We start from the raw sequence: 6,299 nt of genomic DNA, 5'->3' as shown, positions 1-6,299 counted from the left end.
GTGCTTGTCGAAGCCAGTTCTGATTAATCTCCTTTGTCAGTGTGTCCTTTGCCATTCCCTATCTCTCCTCCCTGAGAGAGACTTCACCCCGATTCATAAACCTTCCAGGATTTTCAAAGGCTGTACATCGCACAAAAGGAGATGCTCAACTTCTCCACCAGAGGAGCAGATGGATTGGAACTGCCCACTTTGGGAGTGGGCAGTTCACATAAATTCCTGCCATATACGTTCCTCTTCCTATTTTCTGATCATGTGTGAATATCCGAAGGTACATTTCTCAAGTAAATGAAAACAGAAGTCAACTAATTTCAGACAGGGACCCTTAGGGTGTGTGTTTGTATCCTTAAGTGTGTATGTACAGGGACACTTAAAGGTGTGTGTGTGTGTGTGTGTGTGTGTGTGCGCGCGTGTATGTAGGGACCCTTAAGAGGGTGTATGTGTGGACCCTTAAGGGGGTTGGGGTGTGTGCGTGTGTGTGTGTAGGGACCCTTAAGCGTGAGGAGGGAGGGATTCCCTAAGGGAGTGGGTGTGGGGAGGGGGCACAAAAAAAAAAGAAGAGGGCATGATGTGAAGTAAGTCACCAGGTGAGAAGCACACCTTGGGAAGAAAGTGGGGGTTTGGTGGCTTTGTGCTTCTCACCGGGTTTCCAGTTCAGGACGCTGAACATGGGGCCTCATGTCGGGAAGTTCCTGGATCTAGTAGGCCACCTGTGAAACCTGCAGGGCTTCTGTCAAAGGCAGGAGACTAAGCGAAACCTCAGCCGTCAGTGAGCATGGTAATCTCAACTTGCAGACCTAAGTCTAGACGAGATGTGCTAAAACTAGAGTTCTTTTTCTCTCTTCACCACTTGCTAGTATTTCGTGTGAAGGAGTGAGCTGAGGTGACTATAAATAAATCAACAGATATACACACTGGGGTAATTTAGCAAAACAAGTAAAAAAAGTTCATTTAGGCAATTCAAACAAGGCACAGCTGAAGGAAAATGGAGACAGGCCACACGAGAGTTAATGGGGAAAAGAAAAAGAAAAGTGGGGTGGGGACAGCCCTGGCAAGTCAGGGGTGAAGTCAAACCTTTAAGTTAGCAACAGAAAAAAGAGGTACAATGCTTTTAAAAAATAGTATTATTAGTTTTTCATTGTTGAACATTTCCCCCACCCTAGCACATCTCGCAAAGCACCCCGAGTTCCAGACTGTTGTCATACACATAATGTCTAATCATATATTCCTTTCTGACAGATCTTCCCCTTCCTACATCATCTGATCTGATGTAGTGTTCAATATCTACCTATTCCTTCCCCATTCTCTCCCAAACCTCTCATGTCTGTCCCATTTTATAAGTTGTATAATGCAGTATTTGTCCTTTTGTGACTGAGATATTTCACTCAGCATAATGTCCTCCAGGCTCCCCCATGTTGTGTAATGTTTTATGAGTTCATAGTTTTCCAATACTGTATAATATCACATTGTGTGAATGTACCACAGCTATCTATTTGTTGATGGGCACGTGGGTTGTTTACATCTCTTTGCTACACAGTAATAAACATGGGTATCCATACAAGAAAAAAAAAAAAACCAGAAGAAAAACAGAGACTAGAAATATTCTCCAAAATGTTGGCTTGTTAGAAATTTTTAATAAATTTTAGATTTCTGGAAATTTTTAAATAAATTTTCAATAATGTAAATGTTTCTAAGGTAATGTAGAATACAACAAAAAGTGGTAATATCTGTAATTTAACACTTTAGAAATAATTCTTGTATTTTCATTATAGTCTATAATGACTTACAAAAATTTCCAATATATACATGTTCATATGTATATCATATTATTATTTAATATGCTAATAATATTACTAGAGGAAAAAGTTAAAACTAGTGAAAAATTGGGTCCCGATACTGCTCATGAACCCAGCTCCCGGAGTCCCCTCTTGCCCTCCATTTTTTAGCACGTCCTAGGGAACCTCTTTCATGGTAATCAAACACTACTGAGAAAGAACAAAAATAATGGGAACATAATCCCTGTTTTTCCTTATTAAGACCTGTCACATTCTTCTTCACATCTTGCTCTCAGTGGTGTTCAGGTCTTTTTCATTCATAGGGTCTCTATGAGTCGCCTACGATTCAACCGCATTTAACAACAACAAAAGGGAATCTAGAAAATGAGGGGGAAAACAGAAAACACAAAAGAAGATTTGAAAGAGAAAAACGAGTTACAAATAAACTACAGTACATGTGCCAAGGGTTTTGGTGGTAAAGAGAATGGGTACATCAGAATAAACACACATCCTGAAGAATGAATTTCCTTCTCTATAATGTAGCCCAAGACCAGGAAGCCATTTTTCCATGCTTCCTTCTTTATTCCTTGCAATATTCAATAAATGACCAAAGTCTATTATGTACATCTTACTCTGTGTAATCCACTGGTTTCTATTCTAATCCTGCCTCCCTATATTTAACATATTTTTACTGTAAAAACAATTACCCTGAGCATGGTAAACAACAGAGAAACAGACAAATTGACTTAATTATAATAAATTATGATAAACCCCATCATTCCACAGATAGTCATACAAGTATCCACTATGTTCTAATATCAAATTACACAATACAATGGTGAAAGAGACATAATCCTTAAACCCAAAGAATATTTCTAGAAAAACAGACCAAAAAAAAAAAGAAAGAAAAATATAGAAAGACAGGAAAGAAAACACAAGTTATGGTGGAGATTTCACTGCAATATAAATGCTTTGAGATGGATCAGTGGACAACATTTCTACAGTGCATTTAAAGAGCTTTAAGGTTCATTTATTTATTGGGATTTTATTTTTCCCAAGGTGTGAGAACTCTTATCTAAATATTTGGTCACATAAGCTCTTCTTTCCTCCATTTCAACTGAAATGTCCTTTCAGCCTTATGTACTTGAGAACAGAATGAGACAGTGCTACCAGGCTACATATTAAACATTGTGATAAGGGCAACAATAGATGGACTCTGACAGAATAGGTGAAAATAAAAAAACAGACCTCTGAGTCTTAAAGTCTTTATTTAATTGGACCAGTTGAGAACAGAAGATTTCTTGAGATACCCTACAAACCAGTAATTAAAATAATCCCAAGGTTACCTTTCAGTAAAATAATAGAATGGAACCCAATATAAAGAATACTTAACACTCAATTGGGCAAAACCTATAAACAGACCAAGAAGCAGTTGTTGGGACTGTTAGGTCCAGAAAGGAAGCCAAGAGGGAGAATGAAGAATTCAAAGAACACACACGCCAACAAGAACAGTGAATGGCCTCGCCCACCTAGCAGAACTAGAGGATGAACTATAAATAACAGTGGAGTATCTCTCCCTTCCCTCCCTAAAGACCTAAAACCCCTCCCTGATACACTTGAAAGTGTGACTTGCTCCTGCATCTTCAGAATAAGGAACCTCGCCTGGGATCCCCCTTTAATAAAGCTGTTTTTATGCTTTCTTGCTTGTTCTCTGATTTCTTTCTTAAGTCGATGCCTAACAGGGACAAAACAAGCTGCACTGTACGGTTTAAACTCAGGAAAGGTGTGTGCAGCATTGTGTCCTTTCTCAATCCCTATTCAAGCTTTACACTTGTGAGTAAATAACTCAAGAAGCTGAACTAGATGGGGGGGGTGGCATCAAGATTGGAGGATGACTCATGACTAATCTGTATCATATGAATGGCACAGCTCTGCTTGAAGACAGTGAAGAGGACTTAGAGCACTTGCTATAGAAGATCAAAGAATATAACCTTCAATATGAATTATATGTCAACATCAAGAAGATAAAAATACCTACCACAGACCAAGAGGCAAAATCAAGACAGATGGAGAAAAGCTTGAAGTTGTCAATGATTTGATTTTACTTGAATTGACAATCTACTGTAATGACCAATTGTATGACAGTGCTGACAACCTGAAGGCAGCCAAGTCTGATCTCCATTAATTCCACAAGGAGGAATCATCCCCTTCAACAGGGTCCACCACACAAAACTCATTCCCAGGACGTATCCTCCCAGGCTTCTGTACCTACTTCTTGTTGTTAGGTGCTGTCAAGTTGCCTGAGACTCATAGCAACCCTATGTACAATAGCCCTAAATTACCCGAGTCACTGAATCAATCCATCTCATCGAGGATCTTCCTTTTGTATGCTGACCCTCCACCCTCACAAGCATGACGTCCCTCTCCAAGGACTGGTCCCTCCTTGCAACATGTCCAAAGTATGTCAGTCCTGCACCTACTTAGTAGGTTCAAAATGTGTTGCAGTGAATACACAGACTTCACAGAACCATATTCACAAGTTATGGGGCTTATGGTTAACAAGCAACAATTCCGGTTGACAGCAAGATACAATCCCTCAGAGAGCTTCTCAAAGATAATGCCTGATAGGCTATAACTCAATTTAACAGCAAGATACAATCTCTCAGTCCAAAGAGATTCTCATTTAAAAGGTATAATTCCCGAGTCTAGAGAGCTTCTCAGGGACAGCAAGATATAATCCCTGGAGCAAGAACCTCTGGTCTCCAAGGATGTAGCCATCCATTCTCTGCTTCATCTTCTTCTGGTGGTTTAAGAGTTGGTAGTAGCAGTCAAGAAATAAAAAGACATGTTGCATCTGGAAAATCTACTGTCAAGGACTTCTCCAAAGAGTTAAAAAGCAAGCATATAATTTTAAAGACTAAAGTGTATTTTATCCTAGTCATGGTCTTTTTAATTGCGTCTGATTTAAGAAATGATGTCTTTGAACTGTGGTGTTGGTGAAGAGCACTGACTATCTCACGATAGTCAAAAGAACAAACAAGACTTTCTTGGAGGAAATACAACCAGGGTGTTCCTTAGAGACAAGAATGGTGAAACTCCATCCCACAATCGTTGGGCATGCTGTCAGGAGGGGTTAGTCCTTGGAAAATCATCATGGTGGGAAAGGGGATGACAGAGAGAGGAGAAACACCCTCACCAAGATGGACTGGCACAACAATGTACTCAGGTCTATTAGAGACAGTGAAAATGGTGCAGGAAAGAAAAGCTCATAGAGTTGCTATCAGTTATATTCAGCTCTATAGCACCTAACAACAGATCTCTGTGTAGTGTTGCATTAAACATCCATCTGTGTGGTCAGGGCCTATTCTTTCTTTTCTGTGAAACTTTGGGATTTAGTTTTCTTATCAACAAAAGGTGGATAGTAAACATTTCTACCTCTTTATACCTCTAAATTTCTTATAATAGTTCTAGCATACAATACATATTAAATGAATGTTAACGAAAAACAAATAAATGACAGACCTGCAAAATACATTAAAAAAATAATGGTTCATAGATTTGAAAAAAAGAATAGACAGCATCACAATAGTAATAGGAGACTTTAACACACCACTCTCAGCAAAGGACAGGTCAACTCAAAATAAATAAAGAGGCAGAAGAACTAAACTATACAATTAGTTGATATACTCTTGTAGAAATATTCAGGGTGCTTTACTCAACTAAAACTCAATTTACTTTCTTCACAAGTGCACATGGTACATTCTCCAAAGCTAATCAAATATTAGGTCTCAAAGCAAGCCTGAACAAATTAAAAACATGTAAATAGTACAAAGTATCTTCTCAGAGCAAAATGCCACCAAACTATAAATTAACAATAAGAGGATGAAGGACAAAAAAAATCACCTACATGGAAACTAAAGAACATCCTTCTTGAGCACTATTAGGTTGGAGAAGCTACAGAAAATGAAATTAAAGTTTCTTAAAGCAAATAACAATGAAATAGTAAAACATTACACAACATAGGGGAGCCTTGAGGACATTATGCTAAGTGAAATATCTCAGTTATGAAAGGATAAATACTGTACAGCTATTATATAATAGGACAGACATGTGGGGGTTGGAGAGGGATTGGGGAAAGAGTGGATAGATAATGAACACTGCCTTAAGGAATATATTATTAAGCATTATATGCATAAGAACAATCTGAAGCAAGGGGTGCATTGCAGGGAGGGCTAAGGGGAGGGCAAAGGAGGTGAAGAAAATGTGCAACAATGAATAAATTAAAAAAATTTTAAGGTAAATTAAAATACAACTTATCAAAACAGCTAGGATACAGCTAAGGCAGTCCTCAGAGGGTAGCTCTTAGGAATAGGCAAAAACATACAAAAAAGAAGAAAAGCTGAACAACCTAACTCACCACAATAATCAAATAGAAAAAGAACAACGAGCTAATTCCATAGCCTCTAGAAGAAAGGAAATTGTAAAGACAAGGAACAAAATAAACGGGATAGAAAACAGAACAATAAC

The 6,299-nt window shown here is 38.4% G+C and overlaps 1 protein-coding gene across 4 annotated transcripts in view; it reads right to left on the bottom strand.

Annotated features, from left to right (window-relative positions):
* Positions 1-6,299, bottom strand: part of CDC42BPA (CDC42 binding protein kinase alpha (DMPK-like)) — a 418,998-nt gene that overhangs the window by 240,519 nt on the left and 172,180 nt on the right. The gene's annotated exons all lie outside the window — the stretch shown is intronic.

The sequence above is a fragment of the Elephantulus edwardii genome, unplaced genomic scaffold, assembly GCF_000299155.1.
Source record: "Elephantulus edwardii isolate Elephantulus edwardi_28Jun2011 unplaced genomic scaffold, EleEdw1.0 scaffold00214, whole genome shotgun sequence".
In the NCBI taxonomy this organism is placed as follows: domain Eukaryota; kingdom Metazoa; phylum Chordata; class Mammalia; order Macroscelidea; family Macroscelididae; genus Elephantulus; species Elephantulus edwardii.
Note: the sequence above shows the minus strand (reverse complement) of the source record. Positions and strands in the feature narration are given on the sequence as shown.